Source organism: Dromaius novaehollandiae, chromosome W (assembly GCF_036370855.1).
Source record: "Dromaius novaehollandiae isolate bDroNov1 chromosome W, bDroNov1.hap1, whole genome shotgun sequence".
NCBI lineage: Eukaryota > Metazoa > Chordata > Aves > Casuariiformes > Dromaiidae > Dromaius > Dromaius novaehollandiae.
Window position 1 is genome coordinate 38596132 of NC_088130.1, and position 24491 is coordinate 38620622.

At 44.9% G+C, this 24491-nt stretch overlaps 1 long non-coding RNA gene across 1 annotated transcript; it reads right to left on the bottom strand.

Annotated features, from left to right (window-relative positions):
* Positions 1-3781: 3781 nt before the first annotated feature.
* On the bottom strand, positions 3782-23558 carry LOC112991811 (uncharacterized). Its single transcript, XR_003261357.2, has 3 exons — positions 23392-23558; positions 6953-7195; positions 3782-3889 (listed from the first exon to the last, which is right to left on the bottom strand). It is a non-coding gene; the product is annotated as an uncharacterized LOC112991811 (long non-coding RNA).
* Between the last annotated feature and the right edge of the window lie 933 nt (positions 23559-24491).

Here is a 24491-nt window from a genome sequence, read left to right on the forward strand (position 1 = left end):
AAACAGTGTAGAACTGCAATTTAACCACCTTTTGCACAAGTTAGGTCTTTACATTTTTGTCTTATGATAGCAACTATAGAACTGTATACTTGGAAACTGTCAATATTACGTGTATTGATTTTATTCAAAAGAAGCAAGCTGGTGTACTGGCTTTGCATTTCAATGTGTAGATTCCAGAGTCTACCACTCAAGGCCAGTGCTCATTTCAGCTTCTAAGTCTCAGCATGTGAAATATAGAATTCAATCTTTGGCCCGATTATTCTTAGAAGAGCAAAAAATCATAGGTACCTAACCATGCTGGAAATCAGTGTGCAGCTGGAAGAAGTGTGGTTTCACGTCAATCTTGTTACCATCAGTGGGTACCAATCAAATCAGACATCCTAAATAGTAGTGGAAAAAAGAAAAAGTAGATGTTTGTATTTTCTTTTTTATTGAAAATAGCTCCAATTAATGCAACTCTTTAATTGTTTCTTGGCATTCTTGTTGATTTCCCACCACACTAATAAAAAGGAGGGAGAACTGGGTGGGAGTTGCCAACCCCTGTCCTCTGTGAAATCTCCAAGATCACTGATAAATTGCTTCACCCAGCTGCCTCGTACTTTAAGGCAAATTTCATCAAGCCTGATGATTTAAAAAACAAGTAACTTACCTAAATCCTCTCTAACCTGCCCTTTCCCTACAGTAGCTAGAATTTTGCCCTTTTAACATAACTACCAGCTGTGACAACTGATTTTAGCCAAATAAAGATGGAAGAGAAAAACAAATGAAACTCTTATGCTTCTTTAGTGCCATTAGCTAGTATCTTTTTCCCCTGAGTAGTGAATCAACGCTTTCCTTTGTTTTATACCTCACTACTACCATACTTAGAGAACACTTTACCCTTCATATCCCTTGAGACACTTGTATCTCACTTTGTGACTTATGCACATGAAAACAGCTTCCTTCAAGTTGTATCCCAGGATCCACCTGGCCTTTCATCCTGTCTCCAACCAAAGTCAATGGCTGGTATTTAGGGGAAGTATAAGAACAGGGCAAGAGTGTATTAATATTTTACCAATCTCTAATGACTTGTAGCCAAGGGGCTTCCTGAGCAAGAGGTCGTGTCTTTGTAGGTAATACCCCTTGGCGGATTCTTCTTCAGTGCATCTTCCCCATAATTTCAGCAGAAGTGCTGAGCACACACGAAATCCCGAGCAGGAAGTCCTGCAGCGTGACTCCGCACTGAGCGAAGCGCCTCCTCCCGTCCGGGCTGAGCCGGCCACCCAGGAGCCTAGCAAAATGTGTCCCTAGCAATTAGCTCAGTTTCCTCTTTCTGGTCCGTTCGTGTTCTAGCTGAGTTGCTCTCTTACCAGCCCTCCTGGTTTGGCTGTGTGCCGGCAGTTTGCACTTCTGCCCTGAATAAGGTATCTTTAAGGAAGCGCCACCTCGCATGCCTTCCTTGTGCCCCTCCATGACTGTGATAACCCAGCTGAAGCGCTCCCTGGGACGTGAAGAACAGCAAACTTAGCACGCACTCTTGAAAACATTCGGGTTTGATGAACCAGCGTTTTCCAGCTCTCCTTTCTCCTCTCCCCAAACCCTGAAGGAAAAAGGAATGCTGAAAAAGTTTACAGCATTTATAATTGTGGCTGTAACTACGCTTGTAACTGTAACTGAAACACGAGCGCCGATTTCCTCGTGCCGGCTACCTCCCCGCAGAGTAGCTATCGCCTGCCTCGCAGTGCGAACGAGCGCGCCTTGTCATCAGTTCGGATTTTCTAAACGGCTGCTGGAGCCACAAGACAAGAGATCAATGTATTGCCCGAGCGAGCACAGCACAGTTCAGAGCAGAGATACCTGCAATAGGTTTAAAGTAGCCAGCTCAGGGTTTGGCACCAAGGGCCTCAACATAGATTAATTCATCCAACCAAGAAATAAATTTAGCTTTGTGATACTGCAAGAAGACATCTATCAGCAGCTGGGCAGGAGTGTAGAGCCAGCTCGTAGAGCAGGGACTGAGATGAAGGCGAGTTTGGAGAATCGGACCCAACTGGAGCCTTCAGCCTAAGCACAGAGCTTGCATAAGGGGACTTTATAGACGGCTACAAACATTTCCTAGTCCCAAGAATTCCCTATAGCAACAGGTAAGGAAAAAAAAGAAAGGATTGCTATTGTCCTACAACTGATTCTATATGCACAGCAGTAATAAGCAAACAAATCCAAAACCAGTATTTCTTTTCTTCATTGATCCAAATCATGTATTTTGCACATAAATAGCTGCTTCCTTTTTATTATTCATTACTGCAGATTGGACTACTTACCTGGCCTTATGAGCTTCATATAAATTTCTTCAAGTGGCTAGAAGTGACTTAGACACACATCAGATGCTTTGGAAAGCAAAACGAAGGAAATCCCAGAAACTCCCAGAAATCCGCCCCTTGAGCGGAGCTTGAGGAGGACGGCCTAGGAGCTGAGCTTTTGGGTGGGAGAGGGCTGAACCTGCAGGCACGCCGTACCTGCGTGCTCGGCCCTGGCTTCGGTGGCCGGCGCAGGCTCCCTCCCTCTGCTGCTCCCGGGACGGGGCTGCCCCCAGCGGCCTGGCGCCAGCAGCTCCTGACACCGCTCCCGAGGCCGTCCTGGCGTGGAAACCCCACTTCAAGCGGCATTCACGAGCTCAGTTCCGCTCTCAGGGATCACGGTGTACTCCTGCATTCATCACTTTAGGCAAAATAGGTATCAGCTTAGTTTTGCATTATATCACCAGGCATCTAAGTGCAGGTTTGTGTATGTGTGCGCGCACATGCACGTATAGCTGATGATGACAGTGTATGTACATACACAGATATGCCAGCAAAAGCTGGATGTTATGTTAGCTCAGTTTTTCAGAAATAGAAATAGAGAAGCTTTGCACCTTTTTTATTTCAGACTCGGTGCAATGTCCTCTAGTTTGAACATGCAGTTTTGCAGACACAGCTGACAGAGTTTAGACCTTTTTGCTAGGATTAATTTCTACTAATTTGGATTGCCTAATGGTTAGGCACTCTCTGTAGTTAGTAGTGAGAGAGAGGCACCTCCAGAAATCACAGTCTAAAGAGGTGGATCATTTATCATCTGGATGCTACACAGGCACCTTCACAGCTAGCTTAAATTAGATGTCTCACTTAAAGATAGTTAAAGTTAGAGGAAACAACTCTTGTTCTCAGCTATTTGATTGTTGTTAGACAGCTTAATGAGATCATCTGAATATGCAAATAACTGGGTGCGAAAAATGAGAGAACAGAATAATACCATTTGTGTTCTGATAAAAATATATCGGTGAATTCAAGAGTCCAGTTAGGGCTGGGCTTTCAGCATCATGAACATGCATGCAGAATTGCACGCAACACACATTTCAGAATCTGCAAGTAAGACCAGCGTGCCTTTACACACCGGTACTGCAACTCCCATACTCAGTCAAGAGCAGGTAAAGGTTTGCAGGTAAAGACACTGCTGTTAATTTTAATGGGCATAAATACTCGAACACTGACCAGCCCAAGTCACTGGAACTGTTAAAATGTACCCATTGCTATCTGGCACCTTCAGACTGCTGGTGTTTATGGAGGAACTAGGAAAAGTCTGGAGCAATTGAAACATTGTAGAATATTTTCCACCATCAAGAAGTACTTTATTTACAAAATACTGGAATATTCTTTTTTTTAAATAAGCAGTATTGTTGACTCTCCTCAATATATTAAAAACATGCCTAAGATAGAGAAATAATTCAAACGTGCAACTTTAAAACAAAAAGAACCACCTCTCAACACACTGTTATTTCATTTTTAATGATGTCCAAAACTGTGTTATCTATAATCCAACAGATTGATGCTCCTTCAGGTGATTGAATCAGAAGAACATTTCAGGTCTTCCTTTCCTAAAGACAGGAAAGCAAATGTCAACCTGCTGTGAATAAACTAGTCCTGTACATCAGCAATATGACTCCTTCTTTTATACATCAAGAAAGCTTCAATTCCAAAACTACTGATCCAGCTCTTTTTATAAACAGGCCATATACAACACGAAACAAAAGTATCTAGCCCATTACCTCAATCATCAATGATCTTTTAAGAGATTATTTAAAGCACCTCACCCACGGAAGAGAATGCTGTATTACATTCGCTAATATTGTTACATAGAAAGTGGCAAAAGATTTCTTACCCATCTAGGTATTTAGACTGTGCCCATCAGCATGGGTTTACCTTTAACAACTTCAAGAGGGTTAACTCAAATAGGAGGGAAGAATGGAATTTTGTTGGGTTTGCTCATGATCATTTCTAAAAGTTTGGGAGCGAAACAATGTGCAAATCTGGTTTGTGCAAAAGGGCAGAATTATTGCTTTGCTCATCTTTGGAAATGGTTGCCTAAGCGATGCTGCACACGTCCACATAAATGAAGACGTGTTCTATGGACCTTCCAAAAATACAACATGAAAGACAGTAAGGAATAAAAATGCTCATTCACACACCGAGCTGCACATATAACTGTCTTCAATGCTAATGAGAATATGCATTGTTGGCTGCAAATATGCATTTATCTTGGAAAGCATTGTTTGAGGCTATTTTTTGCTGCTGGAAGCAGACGAACGGAAACCATCTTAGCCGTACAGGCTGCATCTCCCACCGCGGCACGGAGAGCGGCCGAAGGAGTGGTGAGCACGTGGAGCAGCTGTGCCCTGTTAGCTGCCTGTCAGACGGCAGCCAGCAATACGTTACCGGGCACGTGGACCGAATGCCCGCACCCTTGCCTCCTCGCAGCAGCCCCTCGCGTGCCCGCTTTACGGGCAGATGTGTCGTTGTACGCACACACAATGCTACCGTTCAGGAGAAAGCGCGGAAAGACCATCCTCCTAGCTGGAGCGGACTGGCAAACCCGCTTTCACACTGTAACGAACATTTTTTATCCGGCCCTAAGTGAGCGTTCTGGGAGGGTTTCTCTCCAAGGCTGCTTGCGCAGGTGCAGCGGAGGGAGACAGGCACACGCGCGTCCTGTCCGGCGAAGGCGCGTGGGGCAGTGACCAGCCTCCCGGGCAGCGAGAGCTAAGGGAGGACCCCGTCTCGGGCCCGCTGGCGAGGCAGCCCGGTGCGCAGCCCATCATCCAGGACGGGCCTCCTCCGAGAGCACCAGACACGTGCAGCGCGGTGCAGCGAGTCACCCAGGCACTTGGAGAGGTGACCCACATGGCCTGTTTTGGATGCCCACCTTAGCATGGGGAGAACCATTGCCCAGAATCACATCTATGTTTGGCCAGACGATCCTCACCCTGGTTTCCCTTTGGCCAAGGTGACATCCGATGGGCTGCAAATTTAAAAGCCACCTCTAAAGCCCCACATTTTCCAATGTGATTAAATGTTTCATAGTTAAAGGATTGTAAGTTAGGCACAAGCTGCGGTCCAAGTTCCCATCTTGGTAATTCAGCCGCCGATTCCAATGGCGCTCTTGCATCGCAAACAGCCCTCGCCTACCCTGAAGACATTCAGTGCTTGAATGCCTTTAAATAGGCTAGCGATAGCAACTTTCACAATGATGTTTGGCAAATACTCTCCTGGCATTTATAATGGAGAATGGGAGTATTTTTATCACTAATGCACATTAAAAATTATATATGTACTTGTTACTACGAGTATGTGACTGACAATTTCATGTATCTATTTTGCTTTTATGCTACACTATAACATTTCATAATGGGAAAGCATAATGTGCGGGGGTTACCTATTAATTTATAACTATTCATACACTGCCCATCAACTTTATAATAATTCTTAAAAAAGAGCGGTGTTCAAAACCGGACAATTAATTGTAAACTTTGCTTTGTTCATGTTTGCAGACTTTTGCTTTGCTTCATTAATGGGACCCCTTTCCCTGGCCCATTTGTGTTTCAGATGAGAGACTTGTTTTCTCCTGTTCTCTGACAACACAGGAAATATGTTTGTATAAATGAGAAAGCTGGTTCAGGCAGTGGCATTTCAGACAAGGAAGCAGAGGCTGTACTTCGGAGCTGCACATAAGCATAATTTGAAGAGGTAACAATGAACTACACTGTATTTACACAAGCATTTGTAATAATAGCTCATGAGCTTCACAGAGTGTTTTATTCCTATTAGCACAATTGCACAATTGGTTTGTCACTTGGTATCTTATCTGTCCTATAAATCTTCCTGCTAGATAGGAAATCTAGTCCATTTTGCCATCATCTTTCACATTAAGCACACATCTCCTGCTGCTGTACTAGGGGGAAGTAAAATCTAAGGATTCTTTAAAACACTTCATTATTTTTTAATTCTACAGTACAGCACATTAAAATTAAAATGAAAAGCCCTGCACCTTATATTACTTGATGAGCTTTACAGAAATTGTCATAATTGTGTGGGGGTTTTTTAATGACTGCTTCTTGTAAAATACCTTTGGTAGTGCAAGATCAAAGCAAAGCAGAGATGTCTGCTACAAGATGATAATTCAGGTAAACACACTCAATGGTAAAAATGCAAATGTTGAAATGTGATTGACTTTGCTTCTATTTAATGTTTATTTTCCCTGCCAAAGCAACGACAAGTTCAAACTAATTCCAGACCTGCTGTAAAATAAATCGAAGTCAACTCGTTTCCATTTTTTTAACTTAACCTAGATCTCGACCGGTAAAACACTCCTCAAAGGTTTCATCTAGTCAGCTTTCTATTGTGCTCCAGGAACATGAGACGGAGCTCAAAAGAAATTAGCCCGGCTCTAAATATTTCCAAAATAATTCCGTCATTAATTAAGAGCGCACAGAAAGGGACCATCCTTGCCTCCCGCGTGACGGCAGCTCTGATTTCTGCGCATGCTGTATATCCCGTGATTGCGACCCGCTCTCAGAATTAAACTTTTTAAATCAATAAAACACCAGTCAAAGGGGGAGGAAGGCACACGGCTAACAGGTGTAAACCCACGTAGTTTCATTTACCAGGATCGCGCCCTCTGTCCATGCTTTCTCTGTGCTGCTGCGGAGCGGCTCCTTGTCTGGAAGATTCCAGTGTTATCTTGAAAATGCATTTTTTTTTCTGAGGCACCTGGTGCAGATGGCTCAGACTGAACTTCCCAGAAGTATCTGCATTAGGCCAAAATCTCTAAATCCAAAGTAAGTCTGCTGCAGCCTGCAAGCTCCTTGCATAGGTGTGACATCTGCACGTGGCATCTTCCGCAGAGCCTACAGCAACACAAAAAAGAAGCCATAACAACACCACAATTAATTACCATTAATCATGATACCCCTGTTTATTCACGCATCGTGGGAAGACTGGTATCACAGCAGATTAAAGCGTATGGGGCAGAGCGCTGCTCGCTCTTTGTGGCGGGTGCCTGTCACACCTGCTCAGTTCTCCTGCTTCATAGAAATATTAATATTCCCTCCAAAACAGGATTCGCTCTGGATGAGAGCACGTTAGCACAAGGAAATGTCAAATAGTCTAATTCAAGCGCTTTTAGAAAACAGACATAAAATTGAGACTGTAATAGTATAAATAGAGAGGTGAAATTACACTCCAGCAGAGAAAGAGAGAAATAGAGAGGCGCTGAGACAGAGTTATAGACAGCTAGACATCCATTACGTGTCTATATTGAAACACACTTATCCACAATAAGAAACACACATCTACCCACAGAGTCACACAACACATCATACTAATTCTCATTTACGGGAACGGCAGCGCTGGCAGGGACAATCCGCCCTGCTCTCCTCTCCAGCACGAGCCCTGCGGGCAGGGGCCAGGTGACCCCGGAGGGCGGCAGGGGACGACTGCCTGTCTTTTTTTGTTATTTTTTAATTTGCAAATTTTAACAATTGCTAGTAGCAACAGGGAAATTTCAGGAAGGGGAGGTGAATCGAGCTGCATTGCAGTTGCAGCCCTGCTCCGCTTCGCCTCGCCTGCGCGCTCGGACGGGGGGGAAGCGGCCCGGGACCGGGGAGCAGCCGCAGAGCAGCCTCACCCCGTGCTCTGGCTCCCCGCAGGCTCAGCCCTGGTGCTGCCAGATCGCCCCAGTTTATCTCGTTTGGCCTGTCACACGTTGCTCTGGGGACAAGCCGCGTTAGCACCCGAACACCTTCAGCTATGTCTAAATTCCCAAGTTTCCCGTTTGTCTCTCGCGGAGTTGCGCCAGTGCAGCTGTTTGTGGAGCCGAGCTGTAACTCTGATCAGCAAAGGGTTGAGGATAAAAAAAATATCATTTTGGGGAATTATTTTTTCTTTTAGCAGATTACGACTCCAACAATCCAATTTAAAATAACTTTAAAAAATGAAGTTTTTGTTTATTCATCTGTTTATCCGGATCCTTTTGCTGACCTGGTGCCCAGTGCAGTCCCAGGGACATCCGTATCAGCACAACTGCGAGGACGACCAGCCGCGAGACAAAACCTTGTAAGCTGGCCTGGCTGTCCAAGGGAAAGTGATGTGGCATGCGGGGGTACTGAAATGCAGTCTGGGACTGGGAAAGAGCAAGCGGAGAGAAGAGGAAGCCGGGGACATTTTAAACTGACTTTTCTGCTGGAACATCAAATGGCTTGCTAGAAAAAGGAAGAATAGTTGCTCAAAGGCCCAGATATTCAGAATATTTTCTCTCTATTGCAGTGAAATCTAGTTTCAACCAAAGCAAAATTTAACATCTGCTTAAATAGTTGCTGAATTGTGACCCTAGTGCAGTGAACTGTTTGTTGGTAAGCAAATCATATGGATTTGGAAGAAGGTGGATTACAATATGCATGATCTGTATAATCATACATCTGAAATTACAGCTTCTTTAAGCACTTGGGCAAACCTAGAAACAAAAATCATGAAATGTTTCTGCTGTAAAAGAGCTCTTTTGAAAGGCACTGTAGTTGAGCACAAGGTATTGAACTTGGGAATGGTCATTTGCAGAGCGGAAGGATGCCTTCTGCTCCTGAAATCACAGTGAAAACGCCTCTGCTTTAACACATATGTGAGACCCCACCGGGGCTGCAAGATCACAGAGGTTTCTCATGGCCACAAAATCTATTAAACTCCAACGATAATTTCCTAACCAGAGCGTTTAAGTGTCTCTGTAAGCATCTAAATATTTATGTACATGCAAGAAAAGATAGCTGTATTTCTTCGTGAAAGACAAACACTCCTCCGACAAAGAAAAGACTAAGTACTCTCTCACCTCAGTCAACTCTTCCTTCGCATTAAACTTCATAAATGTTTCTTGTGCCAAACCTAGTATGTATATGGATTTTTTTTTTACAATTATTTGCTCTTGTGTAATTCTGTTATTCTTGCACAGACTTGAATTTTTAATTTACACTTTATCAGAGCCCCTGAATATTGTCCTTCAGTACCTTCCTTGAATGTGATTTGAGGCTCTCGAAAGGAATCCGACCGCCGGGCTGGCGACCAGCGCGCTCTGCGGCACAGCGGAAAGGGAGCCGCAAGCAGCCAGCGGCCCCGCTGCCCTCCAGCCCGGACCTGGCGGGCGCACGCTGAGGGCTGCGGTCTGCGCGCTGAGCTGCAAGGGGAAGGAGGAAAAATAAAAGCAGCTTGGCACAGAAAGACAAGCAGAACTAAAAGGAGAAAGGGAGAGGAGGGTCCAGGCGAAGACGTGACAGGAGGCACAGAGTGAAAGCCAGCTGGGGAAAGCCAGGGCACAAGGAGGAGTATTTCCTCTCCTTCTCTTTAATTTTTACTAGCAGAAAATATTAGATAAAATAAGTGACAGAAGGACCCTAGATATTTTCTGAAATACGCAGTCACACAGGATATATGATGTAGCCTCAAATAAAGATTTTATCCCTGTAAGTGTGGCTGGTCATGTTACACATGGCTGACTGTGCTGTGATAAGGCAGTTCCCGGCAGATGAGCATCAGTAAAATGTTTACACCCTGCCTCCACATCCTGCCTTCTGGATGTGCAATATACTCTCACAGAAAACCTATTTTAGGAATGTTTTAGAGAGCATTAAAGCATTTTACAGAGACTATTTTTTGTCTGCCTACACCTGTAGAGCCAAGTTCTCCTGATAATTATCAGTTCAAATGCAGCAGGCTCAGAGGGAGCAATGAAAACCTTACAAACACCAAACGTGACTTTTCTGGCTCTGGATATTTGATGCCTGGAAAGCCTTGCCGTGGGCTTTTTCAGGGCTGGAAGGATGTGATGGATTGCTTTAGGAAACTGCCTTTTACACAGACATAAACGCCCTATTTTCAGGCACTCTGAGCATTAAGGTGGCAGGAGGTAAAATCATTATATATTTGGAAACAGAGAAAATTTACACGCCACAGGTGAAATTCCTTCTCTGGTTTTTGGGCATGTGTAGCTGGACGCCTAGGTGTCACGCACGTCTGGGGGAGAGAGGGACCCCTTCTCCGGCGTTTGTCTGTAAGCGGTGGGGGCAGAGCAAGGCGAAGCTCGGGGCGGCGATGGCGACGGCCGGGTCCCATGGGGGCGGCCGGCTCCGGCCACCCTGTGCTCCGGCCCTCGCCGAGGCCCAGCGTCCTGCCCACATGCTTTACCCCAACTATCTGCCTGGTTTCCTCACGCCCAAGGTGCTACAGGCCTTTTTTGGAGCATATTGCCAAGAACCCTTCCTGCAACAGGGATGTTTTCCTGAGTTGGAGTCGTCAGCTATTCAAAGCAGACCTCGATACTATTGCAAAAACATGTTTACGAAAGGCCATACATGATGTATTTGAAATTTGGTTCTGCTCTTCTAGGCTTAACGGATTCATTGGTTGCTTCTTTTTCTCTGATTGTCTGAAGAAGGTAGGCCAAAGCGCGGTCTAACATATTAATAACTCAGTTGTTTGAATATTGGTCCTGATTGGGTACTTCTTATTCAAGGAAAAAAAAAAAAAAAAAATCTGAGGGTCTATACATTCCCTGCATGGCAGGGTGGGCAGCATAAAATGAGGCGGCAGTTTCTAAAATAAAACTGTACAAACTTCTCTTAAGGGGTCAAAGATGTTTTGCCTGAAGCTGGCAACCAAGGCAGGTGCAAGGACTGAATCAGACTCTTTCAAAACCCTATTCTTTTCCACCTACATTCCTCCTCCTGAGTCCCATGCAGGTTCCTACATCAGCTATCACATGCAGAAGAATCAGCAAACTGTAGGAAAGACTTAAATAGTGAGTTCATCTCTCTGCTAATTCAGGATTATTGTCTACTGTCTCGTTGTGTGTTTCTTTTCTTTTTAGTTAGTAGCTTTTCAAAAGGGCAGAAGAGATCAGGGATTTGTACCTTTCTTTTAAAACAGAGTAAATTCAGCAGTGCAGAATGAGTAATGGAGAAATCTTTTTTTTAGTATTTTCCATACAAAGTATGGAAATTTAGTATTTTCCTACAAAACAAAGTTTACAATAAAATTAAAAAGTCCTAAAATGAATTTTTTTTGGTGTAAAATACTTTTTAAGTTCCTATTAAGTTAAAATGGTACTATCATTTGCATTCAGCATATTTAGGAAATTTGAAAATTCAAATTTGTTGTGACAAATTCACTGTCACTGATTTTTTAATTATTTTTAAAAAACAGAAATATAACATTAACCTGATTTACACAGGCACAATAACCCTTTGCACAGCTGAAAGTCTACAAGGGGATAACACACAAACTACTTTTTATGGCGTAATGAAATCTTTAACGTCCAGCTAACACAGAATGGTCCTCAGTCTCTAGGCTGCAGAAGTTCCTTTAGTACCTATGTTAACAAGTCTTCATATATGGTCTGTAAGATTATATTAGTTACTAAAAAAAAAAAAACCTGAAGTAAATGTAAGATGCAAGGATATGGAAGGCAGACAATAGCAATTTTAAAATATTTGTACAACAGAAACATCCTGCCTCCGAGCGACGCTGGCCAAGTCGGCCTGCTGGGCTGGATGCTGCAAAGCGCCTGCAGCCGATGGCCCTCGGCAGCATCCTCCGGCTTTGCCTGGGCTCCCGAGAGCCCGGCCCCGAGGAGCTGCCCCGCTCCACCCGCGCGGCGCGGCAGCAACGCGAGCTGCCGGCGAGAGCCCGGAGAGCCGGAGGAGCCGCCGCGGCCTGTCTCAACAACTGCCGTGCACTTAACATTTTTATTTTTCCCCTGTTGTGGAAAACGCACCATTGAAAGGTCGATTAAAACGTGCTCCGGTGAAATTAAAGATGTCACATAAACCATCAGGGCTTGGTCACTCAAAGCTACGACCGAAACACAGTTCTTGCCTCATTCCTTCTCGCTGATATTTTGTCGGCGCAAGCATGAGATTTTAAGGATTACACAGATAGGATTATGCAGAGGTTTAAGTATCTTTAGCCATAATTTATTGGGACGAAATTCTCCATTACCCAAGGTGCAAATTCCCCGGGCAAGGAGATGGCCAGGCAGCCCCGGGGTGCCAGTGCCGGGAGCACGATGCAGGGCCGGGCGCAGGGCTGGCAGTGAGCGTGGGCACCGTCGCCCCCCAGCCCACGGCGGGTTACCGTCCTCGGGGACTCGGCGAGAACGGAGATCTGCTTCCGCACTGCTGTCGGAAAGCAGCACTTCAGGTACCCTTGCCATGATGGCAGTAAGGCAAAACCAGCGGTGAATTGGCAGCTGCTGGTTCAGCCCCAACGGCAGACGGGTCGGGGTGTATGGGGATAAGGCTCCTCCAGACCATTACCAGGCTCTGAGCTAGATTTTGGTCCTGTTTGCCTCTTTTTCCATGTCTGTCTCATTGCCAGGTGGCTTCAGGCCCTTGTCTGCACATGGTGGCCGCTCTTTGTGCTGCTCCTGCTCCTCCTGCTCCTCCTGCTCTTCATGTTCCTCATGCTCCCCATACTCCTCACGCTCTTCATGCGCCTTGCGTTCCTCATGCTCCTCGCGCTCCTCACAGCCGTGGACACCCAGCAGCACAAGGACCTGCCCTGGGATTGCGACCAGTCGTGAGGCCACCGCCTGCAGGTCCCACCTGGCCTTGCTGCCTCCTGCTCCTGGCCTTGCTGCCCTCTCTTCTGCTCCGGCAGCGACACAGGGAGCGATCCCAGCCAGAAGGTAGCTTGGGACGGCGGCTCTCTGGCATAGCAATTTGCTAGCTGATTTCCTACAGCACTGCCAACATTTGGAGCCAGGATGGCTGTATCATGTTAAATCACTTGGAAATATTTTTACTCTCATTGGGCTCGATGACTGGTAACTCTGGTTAGAAAGGATGTCACATTTATTTGTAGTTCTCAAGTATAGAAGTTATGCAACTCTTTGCTTAAAAACAAACACCTGAGCTTAACTCAATGCAAGGAGCCACCACAGAGGGCCACATTCAGACCTGGCTCACCAAGCGTGAGCAGTGTGCAGTGCAACCACTTCACTCGGACAGAAAGTCTACTGTAAATGTGCACATCTGATTTTGTTTTACTTACACCATTTTTACTGTGTGCAATTGTATTGACTCTGGTAGAAGTCACCCTACTTTATGTTAGTGCTGTAAAGATCAGACTCTGACCCAAATAATCAGTATTGGAAGTAGGACTTTTAGATAAAAATCTCTTGAATTTCTTTCACTATAGTAGAAAAAAAAGGGAGTGATTTTGGCATATGCTCTCCAAACACAAATTCAATCCTAGTTCCAAACAAGCAAATTGATAAACTACATTACTCTCTTAAATAAATGTAGCCAAAAGTGGGCATTTTATCTTAAGGAGAAAGAAAGAGATAGAAAGAATAAGTTATTTCCTCTAGGAGATCAAAATATGATGTGGAAAACAAGAAAATAAACTTAAATGGTGTTGTAATCCCCAAAGAAAAACCTTCAGTAATACTGTGCCCATAGCAGGTAGCTCACAAACACGTAAATCATTTTATCTATAAATAACTCAAGATTACAAGAAACTGATTTAAATAGTTTTATTCTAACTTAAACAAACAGGGTGATTGGAAAACAGAATTATGACAGACTAGGGGTCCAGCCTGATAAAAAGTCTATTAGCTGCACTGATTTGAAGGGATTATTTTAGGAATGAGAAAGAAGAGAGAGAGAGAAAGGAAAGACAATTGCTGCTTGGTAGTGGGGGACCAAAGATGGAGAATGCGGGTACGCGTCAGACCCACTCGCGTAGTGTCGGCATCGCCACGTTGGAGCATCCCCATATGAAAAGGGTGCATATTGCACACGCTCCTCAGCTCCGATTAATCCTCGGGAAGGCTTCTGAGCATTTTATTAAAACCGTGCTTGCTAATACAGTTTTTCCAGGCATTTACATTGTGCTCATCGCCATGATATCTGAGCACTTGGTGTCTGAGTTACAGTTTCTTAATTATAGTCTCAGTTGGAGACCTGGTTATATGGCGATGGGAGCCAACACCTGGAAAGAGCAGCGCTCCCCATAGCAGGTGGGGTGGTAGGGTAAGAGGCAGTGCGTGCAAACTGGGACATAGCAAATTCCAATGACATAGAGAGAAATTCTGGTTTTTTCCCACAAAGGTGATCAAACCCCGGCCCAGGTTGCTCAGAAAGGGGGTAGCATCTCCACCCCAGGAGCTCTGCAGAGCTCAGCTGGACCTGGCCTTCAGCGGCCTCGTCTAAGCCAACCTGCCTGACCATGGGGCTGGGCAACCGGGCCGCCAACCGCAAAATACTCAGATGCTGTGAATGAATTTAATGGGAATTACAGGTCTAACGCTTTCAATTGGCACTTACATATAGAAAGTGTGCAACAGTGCGCCGTGCCGCTCGGTACGGCCGCCCCTTTCCTTCTGGCCCCCGAGTCCTGTGATCTCAATCATAACTCTGCAGCCGTTTAACTCCCCTGACACACCACGAATAAACATTAAATCACTCAGCGGGTTCGTGCGACCTTCTGTGTTCACCAAAACCAGGAAACAAACTCCTTCTCCTTTAACCCCCCACAAAAACGGATCAGAACCTAATTGCCCACAGCAGGAGACTTTGCGCTAGACCCTGAGGGAGCAGGAAGGGCCGGGAAATCACGGCTTGGAAACCGGCAGTCTAGCATTTACCCACAGGTCAGGAACAGTGCATACGGCTAAGATGTAGGTGCTTTTTTTAATTTCAACCTCAGAGATGTCATCTTTGCAGTGAGAGAGGGTGGAGAGCGAGAAAGGAGAAAAAAAGGAAAGAAAGTAGAGAGATGGTGTTATTTGCTTTAAAGGAGCAGTGTAACTGCTCTCAGAGTCCCGGTGGTGGTAGGAGGACATCGCGGATTGATGATCATTAGGAACTAACCAAAGTCTCAGAGGTTAATTTCAATTAAGATGACTATTTTAAACTGGTGGTGCTTCATTTGCAAGAAGTCATTTGCAAAAGTCACCTCTTTGGTGGATTTTTCTGTCCGATCATACCAGGCCTCTGCTTCCCTCACTAAACATTTATTCGATAAGAAGTGACCATTCCTATATACCTACTTATTTGGAGAACATCGTACCTCACTAGATCTGTTTCCAAGCCGTCTGAAACAGCTCCTGAGCTCTGCAAGGCCTTTATCAAAACCATGCTATGAAGGGACATCTGCAAATACACAGGGAGCGAGAAACCTGCTGCAGAACAAATGCCGTTCACTTCAGGAACTGCAGATGCTATCGCAAAGATTTCTGCTCCCTTCCTTGTCTTTGCGGCAGGCCATGAGGGCACAGTGGTGACTCCACAGCGTGACCTGTGCATGTGTATTTGTAATTATTAGGCTTTTCAGACTACAGACCAGAAGAGCATATGATTCTTGATTATAAATCTGTAATACCTGACCTCATGTGCCACTTTAGAAGTAGCATTATCAATGTAAGTACAGAATATCTGCAAGGGTCTGCTAAAAAGGACAGTCTGAAAAAGCACGGACGGACCGTGGCAGAGCTCTTCTTGGCTGGACGCAAGTAAATTTTGCAAATAAGCATGTAAACAAGAGAGTCTGTTGTTACCAATGCCCCTGTCTAATCACAACCAGGAAAACGCAAAATATAAAAGCCAGCCCCTTCCCCAGAGAGCTTCTGACGTGAAAGAGGAGAAAATGGGTAGAAACAGGTAAGATGCGGGAAAACCGAGCCATTACCGCTCAGTGTGATAGGCAGCAGGCACCTTGCCAAGGCCAAACAAAACCGTCTCCGGGAGCACCTGCCTACAGGGCGCCCTTTCCAAAAATGAAGGTGCAGGCCTAGGAAGTTCACTGCTTTCCACAGATTTTCCCAGACTGGGTGCAGTGCAGTGCCTAAAACTTCTTCAGCTTAATATTTTGAGAAGCTTCTCTTCTTTTTTCGTTATTCGTGGCTATTTCTAGCTAAGATGACTTTCCGGTATTAGTGGCAAAAAAATCCCCTTGTGACAGAGTGGCATGGTGCATTTTAATTGATATGGTTAAGTTTTGTAGCAATTACTTTCTTGTAGGTTTCTGATGCTTTTTACTGAAAAATATATAATGCTAAATGGCCTGCAGGCCTATGCGTCTTCAGAGCAGGCCGAATTGCAGATGGGTATTAGGTTCAGTGAGTGAAAAGCTGAGCAGTCTGTGCTGCTAATTACAGTGTAAACATTTAATAAATATTCCTTCTTTTTATCCTTTGCCCTTTTCAAAAATGAAAGGTTGTAATTTACATGTACGATAGTTCCTAACTGCCTCTTCACAAAACCTGCTTGTTTTATTTATTTTCTATCTTCTTTGGGGAAGAGGTGGAGCACATGAAAGAGAGCAACATTTCTACCCTCATCTCCATGTCTGCTACAAAACCAAGCTCCCTCCAAAATCACCCCCAACTCCCTCCCCACGAAAAAACTACAGAGCAACAGCCAAGCTGTCTTATGCTTCCACCTGTGATCTCAAACGATAATTCTCCTCAACTGCATTTTTAATTAGAGAATGATTATCTGTAAACATATGTGTGCGTAAATACACGCACACCTACCCATTTTGTGCAAAGCAGTTTGTTTGTTTGTTTTATACCTATTCAGATACCGAGATGGTTGCAGGTTTGGGAGGGTTTTTTGTTTGTTTTTTACAGCACAGTATGGCTGCAGGAATGGTTATGTTTGGGCTCCATATGCAGGTTCCAGCCATATATTCAAGCTGGACAATAAAGCAGGGAAAAAACAGCTGATACACAAAAGGGACCGTCTAGACAGTGCCCCATCAGTCTGGCTAAATTTGGTGCTGGCATTCCCAATGGGATTGTAATATAATTGTTCTGGTGTCTGCGTTCATTCCCCCTGTCAAACACCATCCCAAATATACATCCTTTTTTCAATACAATAGGCCCAAACTGTACCATTAGATGGAAGCAGCTTTGAAACAACAACCTAAGCAAATAGCTCCTAATGCACAGAAAACCTGTTCTTTAATTGCTGGGAGGAAAAAAACCCACATCATTCTTTAATCAAAATGGAATTAATTTGATATTCAATCAAAATATAATTATTTTAATTAAGAAACTAAAAATAATTTGCGAAGAAATCCTGAAAATATACTTTTGTATGAGCACAGAGCAAAGGCGTCTTCTCCTGTGTGTTTATTAACCTCTCAAGGAAAATTTAAGAGAAACTCAGAGATATGAAAGTGTAATGATAGGTATGGATCATAAATTCTAATGAAGGAAAAAAATTAATGAAAAAAAAAGAAAAAAGTGTTAAAGAGGAAAAAGCAAGGAAAAATTGCTGCCATTTTACCCTCTTACAATTAAAAGGAACCAGAGGTTATTTCTTGGATTTCTGTGAGAAGACTTCCGTATTTATTTGGATTTTTTGACTGTTCAAAAGATATCTGATAGATACTAGAAGCATAATCTCGTCTTGATTAAAGCTTGTTCTGTATACTTTCTAAAAATCTGAGAAAAATCTGTAAAAATATAAGAAATTTTTATCAAGGAAACCAAGCACGAATTCCGAGCTTAAATAAAGAAGAAAGAAATTAAGAACATTGGTTGTGCCACTGATGTCCATAGACGGAAACACAGAAGTAGAAGTGTGCAAATAAAACGCGAAGAAGCACAACCCCTACTTTAGGAAAGTAAGATGCAGAAAATACGTTTGTGACTTGACCATATTTGCAGTTACGTGCTACCTTTTTTTGCTCTTTCGTCCTTTTATTTCAAGACCAATCTATTTCAAGACCTTTAGACGTGAACGGGACTGCGGCGCGATTTTAGGCATTTAAAAGAAGTATTATGCCGAACAACTTTGTTTGAAGCGCGTGGCTCCCAAAGCACAGCGAAACTGCCCACGCTTCGCACCGGGAGCCCACGTACTCTGCGGCCCAAGCCCACGGGAAACGCCGCACGGCCTCGCGCCGGGGCAGCGCCTGGGCCGCATTCTTGCGTGACCCTCTTGCCGAGGGAAGCCCATGACCCAGGATCCCGCCGTCTTTCAGCACTGCCGGCGGGCAGTAGCCACGAGCCTGAAGCTTGCCCGTAACCCGCAGCCGCGGAGCGAAGCCAAACCCGCCCGGCCCCCAACATCGGCGCCTGCGGGCCCCCCAGTTTGCACTGCAGCAACTTCTCCTGCAGCAGCTTTGGGGCCGGGGCGCCCCGCTCCGCGCCCCGCGGGAGGGAGCCTCTGCTGCGGCCTCTGCACCGGCACCGGCACCGGCGGCCGCCGCGCCGAGCGCCCCGCGGGCCGCGGGCGGAGCGGGCCGGGCACCCGGGCGGGTTCCCCTTTCGGGCCAGGCCGGGGGCGGGGCAGGGGGCGGCCGGCCCCGGCTCGCTGCCCCAGGGCCGGGCTGGGGGGCCGGTGCGCGGCCGCGGAGCGCCCGGCGGGGCTCGCCGCAGCGGGGGGCGGGGGCGCGTTAGCGAGGCGCCCGGGCCGGGCCGGGCCGGGCCGCGGGAGAGGCCGGTGAGGTGCGCGGGGCCGCTCCGCTCCGCGCAGCAGCGCGCAGGCCGGCGCGGCTGGGCGCGGGGGCTCTGCAGCTGCCCCCTCGCACTTGAATAAAGGCGAGCTCCGCTTTCGGGAGGGGGCGAGATCCGTGAATACCTTGCCCAATAAGAGATGAGGCATATTGAAAACTATATTAAATTACCCTGATTAACAATTTAGCCACGAACAGGGGAGCTTTGGGAGATCTCTATAGGCAGGGCTGGGGGCTATTCATGCCAGCAGCTAAGAGGTCGAAAGGTTTCTGAAGTTCACAGGCTCAGAGCCTTTGTTATGCTAACAGACAATCTCAAATCAGCTGCCTGCTGGAGTGTGAAATATAAATGATTCCTTGAGAACTTGCAATAAGTTGTCACTCTTGTTCTCCGAATACCGGCACAGGCTGCTAATTTCTAGCAGGCCCTTTCTGCGGCATCGCCAGCCCCCGATGAAAGCCTTTGTGGTTCAAATAATCTTTTTACGGGCGCTGTCCTACCATAACGGCCCAGATGCATCTTGGTTTTGGCTGTGCAGTGGAAACGGGAGCTCTCCGGACTTGACTTTCCCCCTACCCGAGGGGCGCCCGGGGCGGCGGGAGCCCCTGGCCCGGCCGCACGGCGGGCAGCACCCCGGGGCCGGGCGCTGGCAGGGGCGATAGTCTGGCAGCTCCCGAGCGCCAGAGGTTCAACCCCTCGCCCCTGCGCTGAACAAAGCCCGGGACAAGATTTACGTGTCTGGGCAGCCTCTGAAGCTACCTGCCTCCCCTTTCACCGCCGCAGCCTCTAGGGCTGATTTAGGGCGCTCGGTGCCAAAGGGCGCTGCCCGCCGCGGCGGCAGGTCCCCCCGGGCAGGGGTCCGGCACCTGCGGGGCTCCTGCTTGGCCCGCTGTAGCCGAGGGCGAGGGCGGGAGGGACCGGGACCTGCACAGCTGGCCGGGCCTCGGCTTTGCGGTCCGGCACCAGGAGAAACACCCGCATCGCGCTGCAGAGCGTCGCTGCTAATGCCATTAAGAGGAGCAGAACGAGTTAATTGTCTTTACACAGGAGGAAGTCAGTCTGTGAGGGGACGTGAGCTGCTCTGGGCCAGCAGAGCGCGGAGCCTCCCCCGCGCACCCGCCGCCCGCGGGCAGGCGCGCAAGCTGCGCGGCCGCGGCGGGGTGGTGGTGGGGGACGCGACGTCTCCGCATCCCACCGCCACGCGGGACCGAAAATGGGGTGCGGGACGGGCCCGGGTGCCCCCCCCCCCCCCCCCCGCAGGCCGCGGCGGCACGTGCGCGCCCGCTTTGCCCGGGGTGAAGTTTGGCTGAAGTGGGCGTAGTTTGCGCCCGAGGCGGGTGCGGGCTCGTCCGGCAAACGCGGCGCGGAGAGGTCCCTGTGGTGCCTCCCGGAGCCGATCCACGCTGGGAAGCGGTTTCGGTCGGGGTCGGGGTCGGGAGGCGGCGGTGGGGGGAGAGGCGGTAATTGTTCGCCTCCTAATCCGCATTTATTTCTCCTTTTGGAAATGGATCTCGCCAATTGCTGCCTGCGAAGTTTTTTCAAAAAAATCCTCCGAAAACAGGAGAAACAAAAGTTTGGGTTATGTTTTCTTGCAAGAGGAGAGAGGAGATTTTTCTCTTTTTATTCCTTTTATTATTTTTGGGGGGTGAGCGGATGTACGTGCGGGGGTTCTTATTCTGAAACACCAGACTCACGAATTGCCCGTGTCCTCAGCGTTATTAATAATACTTAGCACTTCCAACGCGCTTTGCATTTACAAAGATCCGAACAAACGCGCACTAATTAGTGTTGCTATTTTGTTCTGCATTTCGAGACTTTCTAAAAAAAAAAAAAGTTTTCCATTTTCCTGCAAGTTTTCAAACAAATGAAAAACACTGCATTCAAACTACTATTGAAAGTTTGTTGGTAAATTGCCAATAGTGGCATAATCAATAACCTCTGTAGCAGCTAATCCTGAACCAAACAGTCGGCATGTTAATGACGGTGTTGCTGACGGCATTTATTTCGTTGACAAATAACTTCACTCTCTGATTCTCACGTTTTTGGTGGTAGAATTTAAGGTCTAGAATTTGACTTTCCTTCTTAAAAAAAAAAAAGAAGGGCAGAAAGTGAATAATACCAGGTCGTGTAATTATTACGTTACATAGCAAACAGTGTTTTTTAGGGAAATTTCCTTTTTGAGTTGATATCTTTAAACTATACAATAGTTTAAGTGCAAAGTTAGGAATTGCATTAAATATTCCTTTTGTTGAAATATGATCGACATATTGAAATAGAATCGACGTTAAAAGGAACTTATGCTCTTAAGCTTTCTACAGAGAAAATATGAACGATTAAGCAGTAAGTAAGTCTTTCAATAGATCCCATTAGATTATATAGCACGAAGTTAATTTGGAAAAGGAAGCATCCAGCAGTTTTCCTATTTTGTCATTCCTGAATGGTATACCTGCATGTTAGTTTGCAGACAAATTAATCTCGTTCACAAGAATAATAATATTTTGCTTACATATTTGCTTTTTGTAAATACATTTCAACAGAGAGCCATACGATGCAAAAATTATGTTTCATTCATATGTATGAGTAAATATAAAGGCAGATGTAGTTTGCTTGTAACCACTAGACAGTGATTGCCTGAAGTGCCAAAGGGGAATGCAACTTTTCTGTAGCCTATGGAATGATGAAAATATATTTTTACATATCTAGTATTGTCTTCGAGGCTAATTAAGGTGAAAGGCAATATCACAGCAGAAGTGAGACTGGGTGGAAAAGAACCAAGGAGAAAAAGTGCAAGATGACACCCACAAGATGGCTGCCTTTTCATGCTTTCTCTATGATTATAGTCCAAATTCTGTAGGAAAATTAATGTAAAATGCTCTTTAGGAAATCACACAGAAGAATTACACTTGTTTTCTCCTAACATTCGCAAACAGTAATAAAATGCATTAAACACATATAGGCTTATATACATACAAGTGAACGTTATATATGTTTGTCTAAAGCAATGCCCACTGCACGTTAATCATCATTTTGATATCCACAAGTTTGTGTGAGTGAGAATAGACAGTAAGATATAGAAAAATATGTAAGACATAAGATATCGCTTCAATAGGAAAGGCAGAATTAGGGTAGACGCATGTAACAACTGCATTATTTTAGCAGATGAGAAAATAGAGTGCGAATAATGCAGCTCAATAGTTAAAATATATCTTTAGGGTGTTTTTAGAGAGGCTTCTGAGATTTTTTTTTTTTTTTTTTTTTGCTAATAACCCCAATCTTTGCATGATCTTCTTAACATCTCGCTTCTTGGCCGAAATCTACAATTATTAAAAATGATAGTAATAAAAAAGGTAATGATCAACGTTGGATTTATACTCACGAAATGGAAGCTTAATAAAAAAATGTATTACAAAACATTAGATTAAATCCAGCGAGTTTAGACAAAAATAAGGCTGCATATAAACTGTAAATAGTTTGGATTTTAGTCTATTCAGCAAAATTGTTAGGTTACAAGGTTACTATGTGGGCTGAGACTGCAGACGAAGAACAAAGCAAGTGGTTCAGTTTCAATAGGAAATATAATAAAAACCCCTTTATCTAAAAGCCATCAGGGACAAGCACTCAATACAAGTTAACAAGCAGGAACTGATAAGATAACATTTATATGAGGTCAGAAGTCAAATGCCAGTCAAAGGCTTTTAACCTCTTGGGTCATAAACAGGAATAGTCAAAACACATAGATAGTTATTTATCGGATTTTAAAGGTATCTGATCATTGTGAGGGAATAACGCGATGATTTAACTAATTGGGATTTATAGATGAGGAACTTGGTAGTCGTTAACATAAAATGCAAAGCTTCTAGCCTATAATTCTTCATTTTTTTTTTCTAAATTCCCCTTTCTGTCTCTCGTAAATCTATAGACCAAAGCAGACAGGCGACCAAAACGATAAACATTGTCTTAAAACAGACGCATACTCAGTCAATACGTGGATTGATCTGTGCAATCCAAGACTTGTCTAAAGATTCAATAGACTAAATATTTACAGTCAACATACATAAAAGAACAATAACCTCCCTCCCTATTGTGGTGTTAATGCCACTGGAGTTTTGTTTTGTTGCTTTTCTTCTAGTCCGCTAAAGTAAAAAGAAATCTCGCACCAGTGTTAAGATGATGGGATTTCCCTTCATAAAAAACAGGTTTTAGCATTAAAAAAATACCTAATTTTAAGTCCATAAATACTGCACATAGATTTAGAAGAGCTTTAATTACACTTTTAATCTAGCCAGGGAATAGTCATTTCTCCTTCAAGTAGTTTTTATTTCCTATTGCAGATTTACTCTCCAAAATCTGTAACTTGCCTACATTTACGCCCAAACGTGCATTTTTAAGGTAATACTAAAACATTACCAAATAAAATAAAATATCTATCTTGCTAGAGAGAAACAGGGATTGATGGAAGGCCTGTCTAGGCCCACTGTTTCTTTAAACAGAGTTCACAATACACTAGGCGAACATTGAGGATTTAAAATGCTTTTAAATATTTATCAGAAGTATTTTATCACCATATTCAAATGACACCTGGAGTGCACTCACCTTTATTGACAATCTCTGTTCTGAAAGTCCATTTGCTTCACGAAAGCCCCCCAAGCAGAACAACAAGGACTAACCGTTTTCATTCAGTTAATGTTTAGTAAAAAACCAAGCAACCTTAATCAGCATGCTGATTGCATCGTCAACTAACAAATAATTTACTACTCTGAGCATTGCATTCCATTAAAAGCTCATTAAATTTTCTGTTCTCCAATGGGAGCTTTAGCTTTTGAACTGCATGCTTTTGCTCCGAATTATCACTTATTCCATTTTTGCAAAATGTTTTCCAAGGCATAGGTGAGAATTTCAATACCTATACACACGAAACATGGCAAAATAGATCTCAGATTTTGATTTCTATTATAAATTCAACAACTTGGGGGAGGAAAGCGGGGGGGGGGAGGGGGGACAGAGAGAAACTACTTGGCTGGATTCTGATCCAAGGAGTTTAACTTTGACGAAACATTCCCCTACCACGGAGGTGAACGGTGGGTGATTTAGGTGTGTGTACGTTTTGAACATATGGAGGGAGTAACACAGCAATATTTTGTCTTATAGACTGGAAGCGATCATTAATCGAAAAAGAAAAAAAAGGGAGAAAAATAGCCCTCTTTTATTTTATTCTTGTAAACAATGAACAAGAAAAATTACCCTTTGGGTTACACAGCACAAAACTTCTTGCCTGTCCTAAATATAAGGGACTATAGTTAGGGTGTTTATTGGGGCTTATGGGGGAGGAAAAAGCTCAGATATTCTTCCTCAGCCTTGCATACTAAGCTGCACATAATCGTTATATTTAATAAGTAAAACGCAAGAAAATGTCAGCCCCTAAATTAACATGCATCTTTGGATTGCTAATTGTGCTCATTGCAAATTTGGGTCATTTTGCATGAGTGACTCTAATGTAGGGCTGAGATTGCCATATAGCGCAGTGGATTCCTGATTCCCTGTGCTAATCCTGAACCCAGTGATTGTGTCAGGTGCAGTTCTGTATGCTCCAGCAGCTGGTTCATCCTCATCAATGCAAATAAGGCAACTCCTACAATCAAAGCCTCGTGAGTCTAAAGCCTGATTGCTGAGGGCAGGCTAAAGCACTGCACAGA